The sequence below is a fragment of the Ictidomys tridecemlineatus genome, chromosome 1 (genome assembly GCF_052094955.1).
Source record: "Ictidomys tridecemlineatus isolate mIctTri1 chromosome 1, mIctTri1.hap1, whole genome shotgun sequence".
Classification (NCBI taxonomy): Eukaryota; Metazoa; Chordata; class Mammalia; order Rodentia; family Sciuridae; genus Ictidomys; species Ictidomys tridecemlineatus.
This window is the reverse complement of record NC_135477.1, coordinates 242,886,648-242,911,101: the sequence shown is the minus strand read 5'-3', so window position 1 is coordinate 242,911,101 and position 24,454 is coordinate 242,886,648. Positions and strand designations below refer to the sequence as shown.

At 41.5% G+C, this 24,454-nt stretch overlaps 1 protein-coding gene across 6 annotated transcripts in view; it reads left to right on the top strand.

Annotated features, from left to right (window-relative positions):
• Prlr (prolactin receptor) overlaps positions 1–24,454 on the top strand; it is a 151,670-nt gene that overhangs the window by 27,151 nt on the left and 100,065 nt on the right. For 2 of the 6 annotated variants that reach the window (XM_078017313.1, XM_078017302.1), the window contains exon 2: positions 10,944–11,057. The exons of the other annotated variants lie outside the window; for them this stretch is intronic. The gene's annotated coding sequence lies outside the window, so the exon portion shown is untranslated. The remainder of the gene's footprint in view (positions 1–10,943; positions 11,058–24,454) is intronic. 6 annotated transcript variants of the gene reach the window in all.

Sequence of the window (24,454 nt, the reverse complement as noted above, 5' to 3'; positions counted from 1 at the left end):
AGTTAATTCCACCAACACTTGGCTCAGTTACAGGAATTATTGCTCTATTATTGCTCTCTCTACTTGCATGTCAGGCGAGTTACCAGCAAAGCTGTATTAGACTAGCACAGAACCTATCTCAATGACTCTAGTCACCCATCTTCCATTCTGTAGGTTTCTGCTCCCCTGTACCTTAGTCCACAGATGGACAGGATGGTGATGAGTCCCAAATTCTGGCACAACAAGAGGATGTCTCTATAAGACATGATTTCAGACACAGTGTAATGATTCCAACTATTTTTTTTCTGACTACGGCAGAGAGCTCAAGAAATCTTGGTTCCCTGTTTCTATTTTTTTCTTCTGTCTGATAGGTCTTGCTGATTACACACTCAACAAAATGTCCTACTGAGCAAGACACCTGCTGTAGCTGCTATCACCTCTGACATAACAAGATATTGATGGTAACTAAAGAATTTGTTGTAACTGCACTTTGCTAAGATCACAAGTTCTATAACATGAAAATTTGTTCAGTTCTATTTCGCCTCTACAAAAAGATAGCTTAGTCTCCTGAAAGGATCATTCTGAAACAAAGAAGCATCTGAGGCAGTATGTCAGCATGGTGGCCCAATAATTGGTGTTCCTTTCAGAGCCAGATGACAGAAATGGCTGGCTCAGACCCTCTCTTTTCCCTGGTGCCTTTTGGAAGTAGTACCTCTTCAGGACACTGCTGACCATAAGCCATCAAGGATTTATAATGTGTGTAAGAACATGCCCCATTTTATTGTCAGAGACAGATGCTTCATTAACAAAGGAAATTATATTGACATTTTCAGGGACACATAAAATAATTGCCACTTGAATGTTTTTTTCAGGCCTTCAAAGGAGTATAGTGATGTTCTAAGACAGCTTTTGTGATTGCAGTGAGGGTCTCATTGTTAATTTATGCTGTATTATTACTTCATTTTCAGAAGAATGCTCTCGCGTGTTTTTCTAAAGTAAAAGGAGACATAATCACCTTTCTTAAGAGGCTTAACAAAAAACATATTCATTCAATCTATCAATCATTTGTAAACAGCCATTTCCTATCCAATACGTATGGGCACTGAACTGGACACAAACATGAAAAGGTGGCTGTTCTGTACCCTAAGTACACAGCCCAGAAGAGGAATCGATGTAATATAGTTAGGGAGACTTGTTTTGAATGAGTAGGAAGAGAACAAAGTGGGGATTCTGTGAGAGGAAATAGCCCACAGAAACTTACAGCAGTTTGCAGGTCCCTGACATTTTGGGCAATTGCACATAGTCCAGTAGTCAGAACACAGAGAAAAGTATGCAAGTGACGACAAGTCAGCTGAAAATACAGCTTGGGTTCAGATTGTAATGGTCCTGGAACACTGTGCTAAGTGGTCTCGTCTGAGATTGGGGGAGTCACTGGTAGTCGAGGACTTGAACTTAGGTCTCCTGATTCAAAGGCCATGGTTTTCTCTGCTATATTGCACTCATCCCTCCAAAAGCAGTGTCTATCACACTGAATTTTACCAAATATCTCTTGGCGGGAATGTTTAAATTACCTGTAATGGCAATCTGTAGGTCCTCTTGTTATCATCTCCATTTTAAGGATGAGGAAACTGAAACATAAAGAAGTTAAGGAACTTGGCCAAGATCACACAAGTAGCCACATGCTTTTAGGCAGTCTGCCCACAGAGTCTGTAGTCTTACCTACAGCACTTTACCCCATATTGACCTAGAGGACTTCATGCATTTTTGTGTATTCTACTAAATGCTAGTATTAGTGAAGAAGGTTGCCTTGCAGAATAAATATGCTAAATGACCAAGTTTGGAAAGATGAATATCTATGATGATACATATTTACTTGTTCATGGCTATTTGATAGCATACATCTGTAACCAAGCAGCTTCACTTCATTAGAGCAAAGTGTCCTAGAAAGATCATCCAAGAATATTGATGGATTTGACAAAAACCTTTGAGATACTCCAAACACTGCATTTGTAGTTACAAGTCAAGACATTGAAGGCTCAAGGCTATGTATCTAAAAGAATATGTGCCTGAGAAATATTGGTTGGTTGATTTTCTATTATGTAGGAAGTGAAGAAGACATTGGAAGATAAGCTCCAGTCAAAAAAGGACAGACAGGTCTTACAAGTGTTTCTTTATATGTGTTGCTATTATTAGCAACCTCCAAATAGGCCTTAGGTCTAACTTCTTCCTTTCCATTTACCAAAGGAGTAAGGTATAATTTTCCTTGGAAGGAAGGGCAAATGTTAAATATACTCAAATATTGTGAGTTCACAAACGTCCTACTGTGTTTTAATGATCTATAGTGTTCACATCCTTTATTAGGAATCAATATTTATTGAAAAGTTCAGCATCAAAGATGGCTTACTAGCACACAGGAATTATTTATATTTAAAAATACAAAGAAAAACTTTGGATCAACTAGTACTTTGATGTAGTGCAACTACTGGGCAAAGCGCTGATCTCCATTTTCCCCAGAATAGTTGGACCAGAAATTGAATAAGTACTAGAGGATAGTGCTAAATATGGAATAAGAGCATGGTGTCTCTGAGACTGAATCAGAGATTCAGTCTGAAGATTCTTCTAGCTCTAAAGTATTATGAAATAATATACAAGCTCTCATCTACACAAAGCTCTTAGTGTATCATAGTCTCTCATTTGGGGGGATGTAGCTCAGCAGTACGCAGCTCTTGCCTAGCATGGAGCCCCAGGTTCAATCCTCAGTACCACAAAAACAAACAAAAAATAAAAACAGCAAAATGTTTGCATGGTCTCTTCTAGGGAAAGCAATATTCAACTCACTTTTAGGAAGTAGTTGTTATCTTCATGCTCATTTGTATGCCTTTGCAATTTTAAAATATGCTGAATATTAAGAAGATGTTGAATCAAACAACTTTTATCATTTTTTATTCATCCTCCTACCATCCTTACAAAGTAGAACAAGTATGCTTATGTTGTAGATAAAAAAAAAAACTGAGGCCCAGTGTCTTCCCACATACTTTCTATCCTTGATGCTTTTTGGTAATGGATCTTCTGAGAGTCTTTATTTTATATGTGAATAATTTGTTCCACCTTAATTAGAATGAAATTACCATACGGAAAGAGGCCATCAACCTGCAAATAACCTTCTAAAGAGTAACTTCATCTCTTGCTACCTCAGAATTCATTTCCTTTTTCCAAGAGCCCCCTTCCACACACGTAGCTCACATTCAAGAAGCATGTGTTAAAATGAGTAGTCAGTCACATTAGGACTTACTTGGGTCACAGAAAAATAAGAATGCACACTTTACATCTGATAAAGCAACTACCAGTCAAAGTGTCACAATAACAGAGCAAATTTCAGACAATGTGATTCTACTAGTAGTAACATGATAGAAGTAACCAGATAAATGAGCATGGATGATGAGGCTTATCTTCTCTCCATAAATCATAATTTATCTGGGTCAAATGATAATTTCTCATAAGCATTTGCAAAACTGGGTCCAGCTCTTATTGACATACAAAGGCATATAAAGCAGACATTGCTGCTGGATTGAAAGGAAAATAGATTCATTTTACTTTGCACTGTCAAGAAGCAGTGATAATGGTGTGCCTGGATCCTGCTAGAAAGCCTAAAAGAAGATTCTAAGACCCCTACTTGGAAATAAATTTAATTGAGAAATCAACGTTTTTTGTGCTTTGGCTTTGTTTATATAAGAAATCTCACTCAAGGGTCAACTACATATTTTTCAGACTTGTGGTTTTGCAAGAGACAGGGACATGTTCTCCCAAGTCAATGATTTCCCTAAGAACTGAGTGTCTTCCTAGGATTGCAAATGTTCCCAAGGCATCTTGGTACACAATAAATCAAGTCAGCCTATTCACTAGGACCTGTCTGTACTCCAAGCAAGCACTGGCTTTACCTCTTCCCATAAAGACTTGTTTGCATGTACTCATCAGTCATTCTTCAGACCATGAACTTAGTTAGGCATGCTCACATCAGTGCCAGCTACCCTAAGCCCCTTCGCTTTCACTACTGAGATGCACCAACATAATTGCCCATATTAACTCTTTTTGGAATTCCACCTTTGCTCCTTATCCAGAAATTAGCACTTCCTCCCTTTCACATTACTCCCTTGCTGCAAAGCAATGCTTGGTATGCTTATGCTACTTGCATTACAGATTCTCAAGATGACACCATGAAAATGAGCAGTTTACCTTCTCCGGTTGTGCTTTATGCAGTTCCCTGAATCATAAAAGATGAATACAATTTTTGGCCACTCTTGGGAGCTAGAAACTTCTTCAGAAAAATACTTTATTATCAAAGAACAGAAGTAGAACAGATTTCCAGTGGATGGATTCTGCCTGAACCTGTATAGTGCCTTTCCTTTGTGGTATACTTGCAGTAAACATTTTTTGTTTTTTATTTCACACTTACAGTATCTCCAGAAGATAAATATTATTAGCTTCATTTTGTAGAGATGAAGAGACTACAGTAAAACAGTAAAATGACTTATGTATGGACACGTGGTTGAGAAGCAGCCAGATCAGGGTGATCTGACAGATGCTATGACCAATGCCTTTTCTTCTACTCCATAGCAGTCTTCCCCGTTCCATGGGAATTTAAGTCTGGAAGTAATTCAAACTGAAATAACAGCAATAATAATAAAGTTAATAATTTTGTAGTTCTGCTGTGTTCTAGACACCATGCTAATAAAATCATATGCATTACTGGTTTTAATCTGCATAATTTTGAACACTATCATTATTTTCTCCATTTAATAAAGAACACAGAGCTCAGAGAGCTTAAGTAATTTGCCCAAAGTTACACAACTTTGTAGAGACAGAAATCATGTCCATACCTGTGGGTAAAGCTATAAAATCTGCTAGTGCCAAACAGATAACACTTGGGAGGAAAAGGCAGGACTCTGCGAACAGAATACTGGGCAAGAAAGATGTAAGATCTGAAGATAAAATACTCTGCACGCCAAAGCTTAAAGTTTTACTCTAATTCTCTTTCCATTCATCTGTGTGGCCCTAGCCCTTGTCTGTTTGCTTCTTATAAAATTGGTCTGCTTCTTTTTGACCCGATATCCCATAGATAAAGATACAGCCATTCTAGGCATTCCCAGGATCTCTCTAGTGTCAAGATCACTCTAAAAAGGCAAGGTACCATTTTTAGTGTTCAGATTGGAAATACATCCCTAGTGTCTTGACACCTATATCAGTTCCTACATACTCTGGGCTCTTATTTAGGTACCACAATCTTTTCTCAGCTGCCAGGCTAGCATACTTAAGAAAAGCTTTATTCTTGGGTAAGATGTGTACACAATTATATTCATTTCCTTGCAGTATAAAACCTCATTATGTGAAATTAGGCTGCCCTTTATAGAGTATATTTTTGAGAGCCTATTTACTTATTGCTGGGCAAATAAGTAAATGTCAGTCTTTAAACCAGGTAGATAGAGTCTCTGCCCTAAAGGCATTTCTATTCTGAGAAAAACTAGCAATTTACCTCACCCTAGAGCAAACAGAACTTTCAATATGTAATTGACGTTTTTGTTTTTTTTTTTTTTTTTTTTTTTTTTTTTTTTGGTACCAGGGATTGAACTCAGTGTCACTCACCCACGGAGTCACATCCCCAGCCCTATTTTGTATTTTACTTACAGACAGGACCTCACTGAGTTACTTATGCCTCACTTTTGCTGAAGGTGTCTTTGAACTCAAGATCCTCCTGCCTCAAGTCTCTGACGCCACTGGGATTACAGGCGTGTGCCACAGCACTCTGGCCATTGATTTGCTTTTGTGTCCAAGCTCATGACTACCATGAAAGCTTCAATTTACTAAGTGCCTCCTTGGTACTTGATGCATGGTACAGCTGTCTTAAATACATGATTTCTAAACCTTGTCGTAGCCTGTGAGGTATTTCTTATCCCTATTTTACAGTGGAAGAAAGGAGGCTCTGGGAGACATGGCCTGGACCTCAGAGCTAATAGGTTTCCCACTGGTCTTCCTGCCATTCCATCCATCCCTGTTGCCTAAAGAACAAGCCAGTTTCAAACCAATTTCACCCCTAGTCCAGTGACACCACTTTTTCCTGGTCAGTCATCAGAGCTGTCCAAGACTTGAAGGACCATGCTGGCAGGAAAAACACCTTGTATTTTCTAAAACTTACACCCAAACTTTGGCTGGGGCTGTTGTCAACCCCAGTCCCTACTGTTTTTGACAATTCACCGAAGCCTTTGTTCCTCTTACGTTCATTCAGTCCTGAGTTTCTAGTTGATTATGATGATAGATATAATATTTGGGGAACGTTTGAAATCTTAGGGTACAAATTTGGACTCAATGGGCAGATAAGGTAGCAACCAAATATTGTGAAAGTTGAAATATATAAGGCATTTATACACATTTATCATTATTTTATTTGTGACTGTCAAGATAAGTTATGTGTTTTTTCTATTGTTTATTTTATTTAGAGAACTATAAAGGATAAAAGTAAAGCAAAAGAATATATTTCAGATAAATTGAGGTTTTTAATTTTTCTGGTTTTTAAAGCAAAGTTTTATTTAATACTTTTTTAAAAATTTCCCCTAAATTTCACCCCCTTTAAGGTTAATCTATAGCAATAAAATTGTACCTTGAAAACTTTTCTGTCATAACCACAGGAAATAAAAATTTTTATTCCTAGCCTTACAATACCACAAATCAGACCACAGCTGTCCCTTTAAGAAAATGACATTCATCTTTCAGCCAGGTATACTGTCTATCGAAAGTGGTTTTTTTTTAATGTTTAAAAAAAGGCCATTAATTTAGAACCTGGATGAGCCTCTGTAACCTTTTTCAAAGTTTGGGGGAAGGTCCACGTTTCTATGCATTCTTCCTTGCATTCCCCTGTTCCAACACAAGAGCTTCCTGTTCATGGCCCCTTCCTTCCCTGTGGCCCACTTGGAAGAGCCTGAAACCTGGGCTGGGAAGAGAACCAAGAGCACAGGCAGAGGGCACTTGTTCAGCTCTTTTGAGCGTGCCTGTTGGCATTCTGCTAGCAGTTGTCAGGAGCAAATGCTTCATGGAGGGCAGATCAACTAGCTGTGGGGAGATTTTTGGCTTCTTACTGCAAGCAGATCCTCAGAGTTGTTAAACTTACCTAGAGGGCGTCTGAGAATGTGTGTTTGAGACACCGTCAGAGGTGCCATGAGTACAGTTCAAGGGCCTGATTTTATGGCCCAAACCAAGTAGGTGTTCCATACTCTTTATTGGCACAGAAGAGACAGGGAGGGGAAGAAAGAGAGAACAAAGACCAACTGGTGAAATCCAGTAATAAAAACAGAGCAGAAAACTAAAATAAATTGTTCTTTCAGCAACCAAGATATTTTTTCTGTTTAGAGGACTAATTCCTCCAACTTATCCCCCGCCCCAAACACACACAAAAGTGCAAGAAATAAAATTAGATTAGGTGACCAATTTACTAAATAGCAGAGACAAGGGAATTTGGGTGAGGAATTCATAGTCTTACGTCTGAGGAAAGTACAGAGAAGATGTTGGAGGTGAGACTCCATCAACTTCCTACAGAAGTACACTTTTGTCCCATGCCAAGGAAACCCACTACAGTTACCAGCTTCACAGCTTCACTTGGAACTGAGAAACGCTCCATCAAGTCAAGGGCACATTGTAATAAAGTGTTCTGTTTGTTTATTTTGGCAAGCATAAGATGATTTTACTAAGCGATACTCCGATAGGGCCCTGGGCCAACGCCGTTGGAGCTGGAAAAGCAAGTCTTCCCAGTACAAAGCTTCTCCATCTTCCTGCTGTCAGCACTGCGTTCAGGGGGCCCTGAGTATCTACAGAAGAATAAACTTTGTCAGCAGCATTGACAAATCGCTGACATGGAGCTGGGCTGCCCAGAATGCCACTCTGACATTGAGGGGATGAGGAGGGAAGCCCAAGGATGCCGTAGCAGAGAAGAGCTGGATGGAGAGATGATCCCATCAGCTTGTGCCATGTACAGCACTCCCTGCTCTATCTTTGGCAGGGCAGGTATCAGAGGCAGGTTTTCCCTCTAAACAGAATGGGTGTGGCCCTTCAGCTTGCTAGTCTCAGTCCTCCCCATGCCACTGCACCCCCTAGGAGTGCCCTCAGGGGTGCTGCGGATCCAAGATGGCAAACCCAAGTGGGATGGAAACCCTGAACCTTCCCTTCACAGTACCGTACTCCAGTCTAGCAGATTTACCAGGTGCATCCCCTAAGCATGCATCCCCTAACTTCCTAGAGGGAGCCCTAGGAGTTCTCAGCTTCATGCCTCAGGGATCTTGGGGGATGGGATCAGGCTACTGAGTTGGTTCATCTCCAGTTTCCTCATGAAATTTAGGTCGTTGGGTCCTTTTTTCCAGCCTTAACAACTAAACAGGTGGAAAGAGGCAACTGGCGTGAGTGACAGAAGTTGAGTTAATGAGCGGTGGCACCTGTGCAAACCTAATGAGAGTGATATTTGGTTGAATCATTTGATCATTCACCTAAACGAGGGGTCACACCCAGAGCACAGCAATGCAGAAACGCTCCCTTGGGGAAGCCCAGCATAGGGGCAGGCTGTAAGAGCAGACATAAAAGGATGAGTTAATCTTATGCTTGATTAATGTTCAAAGACAGAAAAAGATCATAGTTTCCAACATTCCCAATGAGTCTGTGAGTTCCCTTTCCCCATTGCCAAGCCACATGGATTGGGCCAGCCTCGTTCTCCCACATATGATTTTGGATCCCTCATCAGCCTTGATATACTAAGGAAACAAATTCACCTTAGATTAGAAATAAATGTTGGGGTCAGGATAAAGCGGTGCCCAAGGACCTATATTTCCCACCCCTGAAATGGATTAATGTTGTATCTCCCTGAAATTTGTGTCAAAATCCTAATCCGTGGTATGATAAAGACTTTGGGAGGTGATTAAGTCAAACGTGGACCAAGGCCTCGTAAATGGGATTAGTGTCCTTATAAAAAGGACCCCTGGAGCTCTCTCATCTCTTTCTGCCCTGTGAGGACACAAGAAGAAGTCAACTATCTGCAACTCAGAAGAGGTACCCTCTCTCACCCCCTGATTTCAGATGTTCAGCCTCCAGAATTGTGAGAAATAAATTTTGGTTGTTTATATAAGTCACCCAGTTTACAGTGCCTTATTATAGAAGACTGAACTCACCGAGGCACCCCCAACACTACTTCCCTCCAAGGTCTTGACTGGCCTTCCACTCGCCAGCTGGAAACACATTACCACGCCTTACTCATGGCTTTGGGCCACTGCCCAGTCCTCAGGCAGGAGCTGCAGGCCTCCCTGCTACACAGTAATACTCATGTGAGAGCATAGAAGGAGGAGGAAAAGGATTTCAGCAGGAACCATATGCCTGAGGAGGCCGAGTCCCCACAGCTAGGGGTTGCTTCTGCTAGGGACTGGTTTCGTGTTCTGCTCTGGTTATGGAGGCCCAAGCCTGCTCCCTGCCCTACATTCTTTTGCCTTCTAATTCCCTGGTGAATGCTGATGCTTTCTCCCATGCAAGATTCCATTGCCATTGGGCAAAATAGGCCAGGGCCAAACCAGTTTCGTATTTCAGAATAATTTTGAAAGAGCTTCCAACTAGGCTGGCCATGGGCAACTTCCTTAAAGGAACAACAGGATTTCTCCCAAGTGCCATTGCAATAGCCTCTTTGGGGGGGGCCAAATCTAGAGAGAACAATGTGGACACTTTTACTCTAAGGAGTAGACTGTTGACTTCTATAACTATAGCTCACAAAACTATCATGTCTTCTTTGGAAAGCTTGGAGCCTTTCTCCTAGGACTGTGACAGTTTGCCATGCCCTGGGCATGATCTCATGCTGGGGAGGAGGCCAAAGAGAGAAAGCTCTGCCCCTCACACTGCCACCTCCACATGCTGCCTTTCTCAGGCAGGATAAACTTCAGGAGGACCAGAGGAGAAGGGACGGGTGACCTCAAAGACGTGAGCTGCTGGAACAAGTCATTCAAAGATTATCCGCAGGCTGATGTGCAGCCACGCATTTACCCAGCACTTACTGAATACCTAACACGTGCCAGGTTTTACTCTGGGTTCTTGTGATATGGAGGTGAATGATGCTACTGTACAAAGCCTGGGGTGGTGAAAGTTTAGGGCCAGACCCTCAGTTGGAGCATATTCTCTGCTCAGAGCAGATGCAGCCCACTTAGTCCCCACTGAGTGACAAGGGGAGGGGCTGCTCCCCTTGATGGCTTCTCCAGGTGGGGAGAAGAGTTGAGGCATAAGAAGTGAAGGTGCAGGCAGGTTCTTCTCAGGGCAGCCAGGTTTGATAGAATTCCTTCAGGAGTCCCAGTTGGCCTCAAAGACCCCAAGATGTTTTGCTCTTAGAGAAGTCACCTTCCTATATGAGTGACTTCCTTTCATCACCTCCCTGCCAAGAAAACCAAGTAGCTCCTCACTGGCTGCAGGAGTGAGCCTGCACTTCTCCACTTGGGTTTTCCTAGAGTGTGGTTCACGGAAGTCCTGTTGAATATGGTATCAGACTGAATCATTCTCTTGGTCTGTATTTTTCAGAGCCTATAATTTATGTTAATGTACTATTTTTTCCTAGAAACTTGAGATTCGTATTTTCCTTCAAATTTAGTTTTCACTTTTTGACTTAGAGCCTGTTAAAACACTAAAGTCCTCTCCCACCCTCTCTACCCCTAGCCAAACCCAGTGAGTACATGTGAGCAAGCATTCCCTGCATCCCAACCTCCATCCCCTGGGACCATCTGAAACCAAAATCCCTTGCATTTTTCAGCAAGGGATTGTCCCGCTTTCCCTATCCCATAAGTGAGTACTAAAAAATCCTTCATTCTTCAATATGCAGGTTAATCATTAACAGTGGGCTGCACCTTTCACCTGGTCATAAAGGATGACTGGTTAGAGCGGCAACATTTTCATTGTCATTATAGGAAATGCTGGAGAGAATGTTACCTCAGCCCACTTGCCTCCAAGATTCCTAACCAAGACATGGCAGTCTATAGCCAACCCTGTAGGTGAGGTGGCAGACAGCAGGAGGACCACAGGTGAGAGAAGTGGGCCACCTTTCCCTTTTCTCTGTCCATTCCGGTTCTCTTCTTTTGTCTTTTTCATCTGGATACTAGCGGATATTTTAATATCCATTAAGGTACCAATGGTAGGCAAATGAGTTCATGGGCTATTCGGTTTAAACAAGGAATGGGCAGAGGGACAACATGTTGATTTATAAGGCCAATGTGTGGGCTCCTTTAAGACACAGGGAGTTCCAAGGAGAAAGCAAGGGTCAGGCATAGAACCAAAGATCATCGTAATGAAGCATTGGTCACATGGCAGACCAGTCCTTCTGGGGAACAAAAGATGCTGGGAGACCATGAAGCCACATTAGCATGGAGCTAAGAACATCCCCAAATCTTACTAGGAGAGGCTCCAAAAAGCTGTTGGAATCTATGCCAGAGTGAGGGGTGGGTGATTTGGCCTAAATTTTTAAAACAGTTTTGCAGTGGTCTTGAATTTACAGAACAATTAGGCAAGAAGCATAGAAAGCTCACAAAAACCCCACTCTCCCTCCCCTAGTTTCCTTTATTATTAACATGATGGACTCATGCAGTATACTTATGATAATGAACCAATGCTGACATTATCATTAACTTAAGCCTGTGTTTACTTTGGGGTTTAGTCTTTATGTTGTATGGTTCTATGGGTTTTAACAATGCCTGATGACACATATCCATCATTACAGTCTCACACTGAATAATTTCATTGTCCTAAAAATCCCACATTTTACCTCTTCCTCCTTGTCTTTCTTCCTCCAAATCCATGATATCCATGGTCTTTTTACTGTGTATGGTTTTGCCTTTTTATGGAACACCATATAATTGGAATCATTCTGAATGTAGCTTTTGCAGACTAACTTCTTTCATTTGGCAATATGCTTTTAAGTTTTCTTCACATCTTTTTTGTGACTTGATAGCTTATCCTTTTTAATACTGAGTAATATTTCATTGTATGTATATACCCTAGTCTGTTTACCCTTTGGGGTAGACTTTTCAGCTGATTAAGGAGTGTGGCTTTGGAGAAATGGAAAAACAAAGATGTCTAAACTAGCAGAAGGCAGGGTTTCTTGTGGTCAATGCTCAGGGACAGAGTCCAGCCCTTCCTTCACCAACTCTTCCAGCCCATCTTTGCCCTTATAGACAGAACAGGAATCGTATCAGCTTTATATCACAGGTAAGCATCCAATAATTTGGGGGCCAATTAATCCTCCAAAACCTTTTCTAAAGAGCCAGTTCTTCTAGACACCAGAAGACCCCTATGCCCTCTTGGAAGGGGTAGAGCTGCTTGCTTGGCCCTTCCATGCCATAGCAGCCTCCCTGGGGAATACTCTGTTGCTACCCTCTGGTCCCAACAGGTAAGATGCTCTGTGGATAGAACCAAAACGCTCATCTCTCAATCTAATCACAAGGGAGTAGAATTAATCCAAACAACTCTATGGGACAGAGAGAGCCAGTAGTATTTTGGGGTGCTAAATGGAAGCTGTGAGGGGATGATAAGCCAACTATACCTTCCAGATGTTCACATTTGGGAAGAGAGAATATCTGCACAACAATAGCAGTAGCCCACATGCTGTGGTGTGCCATCCCAGCCTGAGGGTGCAGCTACTGGTCTGGGTGGAAGGGAAGAGCTCTTCAGGGAAATCAATAAGTCACCTAGAAATTGCAGGGCCAATTGAAATAGAATTTACAGGGTGGGGATATAGCTCAGTTGGGAGAATGCTTGCCTTGCATGCACAATGCCCTGGGTTCACTTCCCAGCACCACAAAAAAAAAAAAAAAAAAAGAAAAAGAAAAAAAGAAAGAAGGAAAAGAAAAGAATTAGAATTTACTATGTCAGTGATGCTCCTGCCCCCATGCAAAAGAGCTTATCACCCAGACCTGAGTCTTTGTTTGAGGTCACTGCTCAAAATCAGGTTCTCTCCCAGGGCATGGTGCTGGTGCCTTGATAATCAGATCCCTTTCTCTCCATGTGACAAAAGGGTGAGTCCAATACAATGATAGAACAATTTGCTTTAATCTGTTCACATCTTACAAATGTTTGTGCTCACATGACTTACATAGTCAACGCAAGGGTAGAAAGCACTTGAGAATTTCTTACCTAAGAGAAAGAAGTTGGGGGCCACTTTGCCCCAAAGCCTATTTTATAAGATGGGTCTCATCCAGAGACACTTGTCTTATTCTTTGTCCTTATTTCTGTTTATATAACTAGAGGGGTGGAGGGCCACCACAGATGGTTAATTAAACACAAGTGACAGAGACGGGGGCCATGGGTTGGTCAAGGAGTAGCCGCCTCCTACCTGGAAGCCTCCTGAATAGAAATCTCTACAGAAGGAGGACACACCTATGGGAAGGAGGACGCGTGGTGATATTGTGTGCTCCAAACGTGTTGGTCTAGAGTTTTTCAAATCACAGGACAGCAGAAATAGCCCAAATGGCTTCCATGGAACCAGATATGCAAGTAGAAGTGAGTCAGAACCAGATTCAAGCATAGCATTAGCCTTGGGGACAGCTGGTCCCTCCTAATCATCAGTATCTGGCCACTTCTTTGGTACCTGGCCATTCTCTGGGGAATTTCTCATACATATGGGTCACCCAGAGAAGAGAAGAGAAGAGAAGAGAAGAGAAGAGAAGAGAAGAGAAGAGAAGAGAAGAGAAGAGAAGAGAAGAGAAGAAAAGAAAAGGAAAAGAAAAGAAAAGAAAGAAAAGAAAAGAAAAGAAAAGAAAAGAAAAGAAAAGAAAAGAAAAGAGATCTTACCATTAAGTTCTTTGTATCTGGGCTGGAATATAGCTTGGTGGTATAGTCCTTACGTAGCACACAGGAAGTCTTGTGTTTGATCCCCAGCATTGTGTGACTTAGGTGGGGAGAGTCTCTGTGTCTAAAAAATGTCTACTAGAAAAATACAGTGTTTGTGTTTCACAGGAATCTGTTTTAGGAAGCATCTTCTATTTGGGTGCTAATTCAGGGGATGATTTTTATCTCCTTTTCTTGCTTATTTGTGTTTGCCTTTTTTCATGGGAGAGATTTGTCATGAAAGTTCACAGCAAAGCCCAACATTCGGTAATAGGAGAAAAAGAGAAGAAGGAGCTCTGGGGTGTGTTACTCTGTCCTGGGTTGTGACTTATTCACTATGCAAATTCTCTTTCTCCTCCCCTTCACACTTTTTCCTCCCTGACTTTCAGAACCCTCTCTAGACTTAGCTCCTTTTATCTTATTCTATGCGCTTTCTTTCCGCTCCACCCTGTATTTCTCAGTCTTAGACATTGCAGCACATTTAAATATCCACCCATAATGAAAGCAAAACTTGTGCATCGTGTGGGGGTCCTCAGGAAATAAGAAGTTGGAGAGAAAGAGGGGAATAGCTGAGGATGGCTTTTTGAGACTGACACCACCTCTTTATAAGGAGCTTTGTATCTCTAGGGACATTAAAGGACAAGGATTCATGACAGAGCCCAAAGCTATGCTCTTACTGTTTATAATCTTAAACTGTAGGTCATACATCCATTCATATATTCTCACCATGTGCGCTGATTGAGCACCAATTACATAACAGGGTAGACCTACACAAAGATGATCGAAATATAGTCCTTCTTCCCAAGAAGCTGGTAGGAGAGACAGGCCATGGGACCATAATAGTGATAACAAGTGTGATGAGGTCTATGATCCTGAGAGACTATAGGGCCAGGACCTTCAGAGAGGTCCTAGAACCCAACTGTGCAGATCTGGGAAGAATTCCTCAGGACTAAACTTGAAGGTGAAATTGAGAAGAGAAAGCCTCTGGCTTGGGTGGTCCTGGCAAGAGTCCACTGCAAGAACAAAAACATAGTGTTGATTTGGAAAACTGAGGTTCGACTGGCTGGAACTTTAAAATTTGGCCTAGTAAGAAATGAGACATAGGGCAGAAAGGCTGAACCAGCTTGGGATGGTCTTTGAGGCTGGATAAGAAGGCTGAGACTAAGGAAGATTATGGGACAACTAAAGTCAGGAGAAATATATAATCAGAATTGCACTTGCAGAAGGAAAATTCCAGTTGAGATATGGAGAACTGATTGGAAGGGATGGGACAGAAGACATGGAGATGCTTGGGAAGATGTTACAATAAAATAGGCTGGAAATGATGCTCCTCAGAAGTCTCCTTCTCCATATCTGGCCACCTCGGCCTTCCTGGTGGAGGCTTTCTTGAAACAACTCATTTGCTAATTGAGTCATTTCTGTGCCATCGGTGACTATAATGGTTTCGTTTTACAGCTACTACCATGTAAAATCACCATTGTGTAAATACTTCCTCCTGATAAAAGCTAGCTTCTCACAGTATTTGCCCATCAACAGGCTCAAGAGACCCAACTGCCTGATATTTAGAGTGTGATAGGCCCACTAGGGAAAGATCATTGACCATGAAACAGGTAAGATGGGGCTCATCCAGAGACACTTGTCTTATTCTTTGTCCCTATTTCTGTTTACATAACTAGAGGGGTGGAGGGCCACCACAGATGGTTAATTAGACACAAATGACAGAGATGGGGGCCTTGGATTATTTATTTATTTATTTATTTATTTATTTATTTATTTATTTATTTATTTCAGGATTCTGCTCAAATTAACCTGCATTTCAAAGGAAAAGCATTTGGTTGTTTAGGCCCAAGCAGAATTATTTTTAAATATTTAAGAGGGAAAGATGAGACAGCAAACTTCCCAATATGTTAGCTGTGTGATAGTGGGGAAGTAATTGCCCTGTGACTCAGTTTCTGCGATTAAAATGGTATAATTACTTTGCCCATCTGTACTATCTGTGGCTGCCATAACACAGTGGTTTTGCCATAAGAAAACCACTATGAACTGAGTGGTTTAAACATAGAAATGCATTGTCTTATAGACCTGGAGGCTGCAAAGCTGAAATCCAGGGGTTGGTTCTCTCCTTGGAGCTGTGAGGAAGAATCTGTTCCATGTTTTTCTGCTGGTTGCTGACGATCTTTGGCATTCCTTGGCCTGTTGAAGTATTACCCTTCCCTCTATCTTCATTCTCACCTGTTGTTCTTGGTAGTGGGTATCCAAATACAAGTCATAATGGATTAGGATTCACTCTGATGACCTTATCTTGACAATACCTGCAATGACCTTGTTTCTAAATAACCTCTCATTCTGAGATGCTGGCTGTTAAGATTTCAAGTATGAATTTGGGGGCCAGGGGCAAGGAGGCACAATTCAATATAAACACCACCTAATAGACTCCTCAACAAGAATTAAATGAATTAACTCCTATAAATTCCTTAAAATAGTGCCTGGCACTTTAAAAAATGTTGACTTTTTGTGTGTGGGTTATGATAGATTAGAATGAAAAGCAGCACCATTGCAATTCAACTGGTGTGTACCAAGGTAGGTTTCAGAGTCATTTAAGACTCATTGGTTTTTGTTTTTGTTTTTGTTTTTGATTGTTCAGAGCTTATGCAATACCAAAACAGTATTTTGAATAATCTCTTTTCTAAAAGGTGCAGAGTAAGAATGGGCAGACACATTGAGATCTGAGTTTTTTTCCCTGTTCTCCAAGCTTGTGTACTAGACAATGAAACTAGCCCAGGAGTAGTTGGAGTACTGTTATTTGTTTTAGAGGGGAAACCAATGCAGGCTCTGTCTTTTTCATGCACCCATAAAAAATAGCTTCTCAGTTTCTGTGGCTGTCCCATGGGGGCTGGGACAGGGCTACCACTCGGAGCTGGAGACACAGCTTTACTAGAGTGCGTTTTCGATGGGCTGACCCCAGGCAGCCTGGAGGAGCCACTGACATGTGTCAATGTTTGCTTACTTCAGATCACCTTAGAGTCAGCTCTTGTAAAAATAAACCAGCAATGTTGACTTTTTGTGTGTGGGTGATTAAACAAATCAGGTGACCCCAAATGAATTCTAGGTAGAGAGGACTAAATGGAAATTTCAGCAAACAGATGAAATTAGCGACCACTGAGCCTGAAGAGCTTTCCAGGTACAGCAATCTCTTCTCAGGGAGCCCCTGACAGCCTTTGGTGTTTCTGCCAAGGGGCTGCAATGCAGGAGATGACAAAGACAACGCCTGCTTCTCAAAGGAGGTAGCTGACATAATGGGCAAAAGTCAGAACAAGCTGCTCAGGAAAAATGATTGTGGACATAGTTTCAGGGAAGGAATATGCGAGATACGGTTACTGTCCACAAAGAGGTTTTGATAGGCCGACTTTACTGCCAACTGACTCCTAACAGAAGTGTGCACTCCCTGACCTCCAAGGCCAGAGCAATGGAGCATTCTCCCTCTTCCTTCTGCTGGGATTCCTGTGTCTCCTTTCCCTGGTAAACATGGAGGCTTCTATGTACCTGTAGGAAAACCCTGGGTTGGGAGGCAGGATGTCTGCTCTGATTCTGCTCCCTCACAGTTGAGGGACCTTGAACTAGTGACTTACACTTCCTGGTCTGTTTCTTCTATTTCCTCTATTATTCAAGGGGCCTGGCACCATGAAAATCATGGACTTTCCTCCATGAAAGTCGTCTTGGGAATCTAGTTCAATCTACTTTATCAATAAGGAACCTAAGACCCATTCCATTAGGAATAATGATTGCTCAACTCATCTGAAGCAGACATTCTTATACCCATTTTATAGATAAGCAAACTGGCTTGTCCAAGGTCCCCCAGCTGCTGAAATGGAAGATTCAGGACTTCTCTAGTTCAGTACTCTTTCTTCTGCACATTATCTGCCTCCAGTCACTGTCAGATAATCCTGGCCTCTTGCCACTGTGAGTGTCCTATTTTAGGCTGGTACTAATCATAGCAGGAGCAAGAATCTTATTCTTAAGGGAAGGAATGTTCCTCATAGGGGTAGGGACCAATGAGCAACCCTTATTCCATGCAGCTGCAGAAAGTAACATTCTCCTTCCAAGTGTGAAGTTGGGAATGTGTCAATTGTATCAAAGAGATTTTGAAGCAAGAATATTGTATACATCTGATACTACAAATTAACTGTTTAATCAGGGCTGGAGCAGAATGAGGTTGTGAGGGGTGCCCATGTGCAGCTTAGGAGGTAACTGCCTCAATATTCCTCAGTGATATGTTAGTACGGCTTCCCCCACCCTCTTCCTCTCCATATCATCCTTGACTTAAAAGAACAGGGCATCAGAACACCAATAGAACCAGCACCTCTCAAAGCCTTAGGGAAAAGTTGTTTCTTCTGAGTAAACAGAGGCCTCAATAAGGCATTGATGCCTCCTCTGGGCAAAGAAGAGACACCCTCCAATATCTCTCCATGGTGAGTTCTAGATGGTTTGGCAGCACTGGCCAGTGTGAGAGCAAACTTCAAAAAAACATTCAGTCCTTAGTCTACTGGCAGAGAGCCACGATGTGAGACTACTGGTCTCTGTCACCAGAACCACCAAAGAGAAATGTGAGCCTCAAATCTAACTTTGAATTTTCTAGCCAAAAACAGTAAAAAAAAAAAAAAAAAAGAGGCGCAATTAATTTTAGTGATATATTGTATTCCTTCCGATACAATCCAAATGTCATTTCAGTGTGTCATAATATAGTTATGGATGAGTTACTCCATGTTCCCTTTTTCACACTGTCTTTGAAATCCAGCATGTATTTCACACTGAAAGCACACCTCAGTGAGGATTGGCCTCATTTCAGACTCAGAGCCACATGTGACTCTGGGCTACTGTGAGGGACAGTGCAGTGGAATAGATGATCACACCAAGGCCATATGCATGTTTTAAACTTAGTGGCCTCTGAGGTTCCTTTCAACTTGGCAATTGAAGAGTCTGGGAACACTAATGTGGTTGGAGCTCGTTCATCCTGCTCTAGGTCTTCTGAATAGAAACAGATGCAACAAAATATTCCTGACTTTCCTCTCCCCACAAACTTTCAGCAGGCTGGTCTTAAACAGTCCTGGCCAGACTTGAATAACTGTCTACCATCCAACTGTGCTAGTGCAGTGGTCTAGATTGCCAAGAGACCAAGAAAGACACTCAGAGACAAGATATAAAACTTACTAATAAATGTTCATGGGAAAGAGACTAAGAAAGGTACTCAGAGATAGGTTACAAGATATAAAACTTATTGATAAGTGTTTATGGGAGAGGTAGAGTGGCAATGGTCAGACAGATGCTTCCCCAGAGGCCCCGTAGTGACAGGACGGAGTGGTGTACCTCTATTTCACACAGTGCCTCTGGTACCTCACCAGAAACAGCACCTCCTATCCCTCTTCGTACTTTGTCTGGGGGTAGAGAACAGGCTGCTTGGATGAGGAATTCCTTCCCATTGTGCTCTGGTCCACACGAGTCACCACAGGGAGAGAGGTTTCATAAATTAGGTTATAGCATTAGTGGCATCTTCAACATTAGCTTGCTTTGGTCCTTGAATTACCAGAATTCCATAGAACTGTGGATCTGGAGCAGATATATATCAGCTCTATACAGTTAACACTAACTTTCCCTAATTCCCAGCATTCATGAGAGAAAGTCAGTGACTTTCAAGATAAGATATATATCTGGACATCCTGGGCCAAACTTGTTTCCCTAACTTGGCTAGGTTCTGGGAAAGAAGAAGGGGCACTTCTGGGCAGAGTATTCTATCGGCCTCCTTTACTTTAAGGATGACACAAGCCACCTCCAGCTCTTAGCAGTGGGTATAGAAATTAGAACCTGCCTTCTCCTAGTGCCATGATCTGCCCCTACTTGGAGTTCCAGAGTTAATTATTAACAACGAACAAATTCACTGAGGGATAGAGGTAGGCCTTGCCTTAAGGTTCCTGAGTTTGCTAGAAGTACGTGTCTTTGAGGACTTTGTCCCCCCTGGATCCAGGACAGAGTGACACACAAATACTGGGCCTATAATTTTATTACAAAGGCAAAAGTCTGCAGGAAACCCATCCAGAAGATTTTTCTAGGAAAGTGAACTTTGCTATTGGACATCTCAACCAAACAGATGTTTTGGGAGAATACAATCATGCTGCCTTTGACAAAATTGGAGTAGGCTGACCTGACTTAAAGAGAATTTAATTCATTGTATAAAAATCACTCCAAAGGAGAGTGAAATCTTTGGAATTATTTACTAGTACCTAGACCTCCAGGAAATTAACCCGCCCTGGCATTGGGAAAGGATGTGGGAATTATTCCTGTCCCTTCTCAGTATATGGATGAGGCATCTGAAATAAGGAAAAGGCCAAGTCTATCAAGGAAGGCAAATGACCCTAAGAGAGTTGGCTTCCTCACCAGGGAGAACTGAAAGGGAACAGATGCTTCTCAATGTCCAAGGGTCATTTCTCTAAAGTTCTATTAGTAGATCCCTAAGATTTTGTCTATACAAAACATAACTTTCCTTTGTTGACATAATGCAGAGATAAACCTTGCTCTAATTCAGGTCAAAATATCATTTTAAACTAATGATACTTGCTAAGTATTTGCTATTTGTATGGCACTGTGATAAATTGAGGTAAATACTCCATTTTCTCAAGTGTAACAGTCAGATGAGGTGCCTCATGTTTTCTTGTATTATTTGGAAGATTAAGTAAAAAACTGTAAAGTGCTTAGGTTTCCATCAGTCCATGTCATCTACAGCCTCAAGGAGTTACTACTTTGGCCAAGTAGAATCAGGACCTATGAGGAAGAGAAGGGGTTAACATACAGGGTTGTTCTGACAGGTGGACACAATAGGTGAGGGTCACAGTAGGTACCATTGCACCACACCTAATTCAATCCTTCTAGGCCACCAAGACTTCTTGTTTGCTTGTGTGTTTGGTTTTTTACCTTGAAAGTTTAAGGGTTCCTTAGTTAATGAAAATATTTTCCAAGGGATAAATTTTTAATCAGCCAACTATTGTAAAAATTTATTTATCTCTTTACAGTCATCTAAAAAAAAGCAAGGTCTTAGAGATAAGGGCACAAGAGAAAGACGAATCTTCTGATGCCTTAGAATTCAGACCATAAAGTAGAGAAGGACATTTTCCATCTAGTCTTGTACATTTTAGAATGGGTTTTCTATATAAACTAAATTCAAGTATCTTGGAGTTGCTTAAACTCATTTGGGGAAAATCCTGTGAAAACCTTTAGGCTCTGAGTGGGTGACTTGGCAAAAGAAAATGGTGAGGTCCTTCAAAGGCCTCAGAATAACCCCAAGTCTTTGACACCCCACTAAGTTCTTTCTAAACTGAAACCACCAAATGCCCATGCGTATGTCTACAGCCAACTCAGGGGAGCTAACACAGGGCCAGAATTCCATCTAAGCTCTCTCTAACCCTTCTCCTGCGTGAAATGAAGGGAAAACACAGAGAACCCTGGGATTCTCCATTTTTTTTGTGTGTGTCCCAAAGAATCTTGGCTTTGATTAAATTAAACAAAGCATAAGTGTTACCATTCTTGAGAAAGAGATCCAGGCCCTGGGATCAAGACACACTGGCCCCAGGGGTCATGCGTGGATCTATGTGCCTGACTGGAGGATCCAAGTCTTAAGACCAGGACCTATTAAGTGCCCTCTACCCACTTCTGTGATGTACCTTGAACAAGGGACACTGGCAACTCACAGTGTGTCCAGTGGAGGGCGACAAGGAAACAGACCCATGAGACCTGAGATGTTGAGAATGATTTAGGTTATAACTTCCCCAGACTAAAGCACTGGCTGTTTACACTTTAAAAATTTTATATGGAGGAAAGAGAAGGAGGAGTCTTCTTTGCTTCAGATGTCAAAAGCAGAAGCAGTGAAAGGACATTATAGGGGGGTCAGTTTTTCTAGCAATTAGAGCTCTCTTTAGGCAACAGGCCCCCTGCAGTGTAGTACCTTTCTTGGCACCTGAGATGGTCACAGGTGGCTGGGGAAAAGGTGCCCAGGGCTTGACAAGGATGGTTTTATGATATTTTTAAAGAGAGTGAACAATAAAGGTGAATTTAGGATCTCTGTTCCATAAACTCTAATTTCCACATTAACCACTTCATGTACAGAAAACCTGAGAAATGGAAAAGCTATGAGTTTGCAATGCATTGTAAAAATACTTTCAGAAAAGCTAACAAATGACAAAAGGCAGTCAGTGCCCATGGTGTGCCTGAGAGCACAGGCTGTGGAGGCTTAGCCCAGCGGGGTTCAAAGCCTGCCTTTGACCTTATTAGGCTCTGTGAACTCAGACAGGTTACCTAACTTATCTTGACTTCACTTTTGTGATTGGAGATAGATACAACCACAGTCTGAAATCACTTAGTGCACCTGAAATGTTTGATCTAACCCCGACACATACTGATGATTGTTATGGCAGGAGAATCGGTATTAGTTCTTAATACCATGAGAGAATTTAAACAACTGGACATCAGCTTGCACCAAGAAGCACATATTTCTTTTGATTGGTTATCAAATGAAAGGGAACAGTTAAATACGGCTTCTTTTCTTGGTAATAATAGACACTTTTTTAAGGATCAATTCAGAAATGATAAATCCTATCTGTGGAGTAAATGACAGCTATTGACATAAAGTGTAAGATAAATTAAGTTCAGTGGGTGTTTTTGATTTGTTCCATCCTTGCATCTTGGTAGTGAAGCTCAAAAACAAGGTCCTTGGGATTTTCACTATTTACTGTGCTATGTCTTGGCTTCTTCATTCCCCAAGAAAAAAAAGCAACAACAACAAAAAAAAAAAAAAAATCAAAGAGTCATCTAGAGAGCATTGCTGTCCAATATTGACAACACAGACACATCTGGCTGACAACCTAATTATCCCCTTCCTAAATGTTTTTCTCATCCTAAGTAGCACCTACAGGACAAGGAGAAAAAAAGGAGAAAAAGATGTAGGAGGACCACATTTCTCATCCTGGGCACTGCCTGTTGCATTGAGGGACTCAGAGCCATTTGTCCCTCCTTTGGTTCTTTGAATTTCCCAGGCTCTGGACTCCAGGCTCTTTAATAAGCTGGCAGCTAATCAAAAGAAGGAGAGAAAGATACCAAATGTCCCTCTTAGGACCTATTATGCAGCTCTTGAGATCCTGCCTGCTTCTTTGTACAAATGAAATAGATCACTGGGGAAACAGCAGAGGCCTCCCGCGGTCCTGCAAAATGTTTTCCAGTCCTGGAGTGACACCACTTTGTGTCTATGTGAAATAAGGAAGCTCTGCCCTAACGCTAAATGATCAATTGCATGTGACACAGGAGCTTATTTTTCACACTCTGAGTCAATGCAGTGAGACCACAGACAACCCCAGATGGTCTCTTTGGAAATTGGATGGTGCCAAGAATGAGAAGCTAAATTGATTCCTTTCATTTGGGATTGTCTATAAAAAAACAATATTATTTAAAAACGCTCAGAACTGTGTTTCATTAGTGTGCTCCAGGGCATGATTCAGCACTTGAGAAATATGTGCTAATCATCCACATACCCATCATATAGAGCTCTCCCAACTGGTGTATGGATTCTGATCCTCAGATTTTGAATGGGAATGAAATATGGGGTAGAAACTCCAAGCGTGCGATCAAAGTTATTTCTTTTGGTTGCCTTTTTCTTTTGTTGCTTCTTTCTCTGTTGTTCTTTTATTATTTCATTGTTTGACACTGGAAGTTAAATCTATTTGCATGGAAATCTATCCGCTATGTAGACATTGCATAACTTACTTTACAGAGGAGAAAATGAATCTTAACTTGGCAATAACACTTAACTTGGAGAGGCATTATTTGGCCAACTAACTATGGGCCTCAGTTTCAGGTCAACAGTTATGAGCTGATCTTTATTTGACCTAGTTCATATAGAGGTGGTGTTTAAACTCATCAAAATTCTCTTCACAAAAATTACATTTGTCTGGAAGATTTTACATGCTGATCTGTATGAAATTCCACAACAGCCTCTTGGCATGATATCACAGACCTGCATGTCAGTCTTTCAAGACTTTAAAATAGCTTTAAGTGCTGTTGAAATAATATCTCCAGAAGAACCTGGATAAACCTGCAAATTCATGTGGACCAAGGAAGGGAGCAACACAGACAACTTCTGCTCAAACCCATAGAGCCCATGTGGTTGTCATAGGTCTCCTTTCTTCCTGAGAGCTTTTCCTGCATAACCAAGATTTAGGCTCTAGTTCTCTTAGGAAAAAAAAAATATATTGTGTTGAATTATTTTAGCCTCCTCTTCCCACCTTCCTAAACAAAGAATTGCACTTATCTAGAAATGAGTTCTGATGTCATGAGAACTGGATACCTCAATTTAGTGTAATTAAGTCTATTAGAAGATGGGGGAGGACTCAGAAGAATAACAGTCCAAGTGGCAGTTCTGACTCCATGGGCATCTGCCCAGAAATGTTTCTGAACTCAATGGTTACATTAAAAACCATTCACATAGCACCCAGCACCTCACCCTATAACCTTACTAAAATTAAGAGTGCCAAATCATTCTCTCATTATACCTTCACCTGATGGA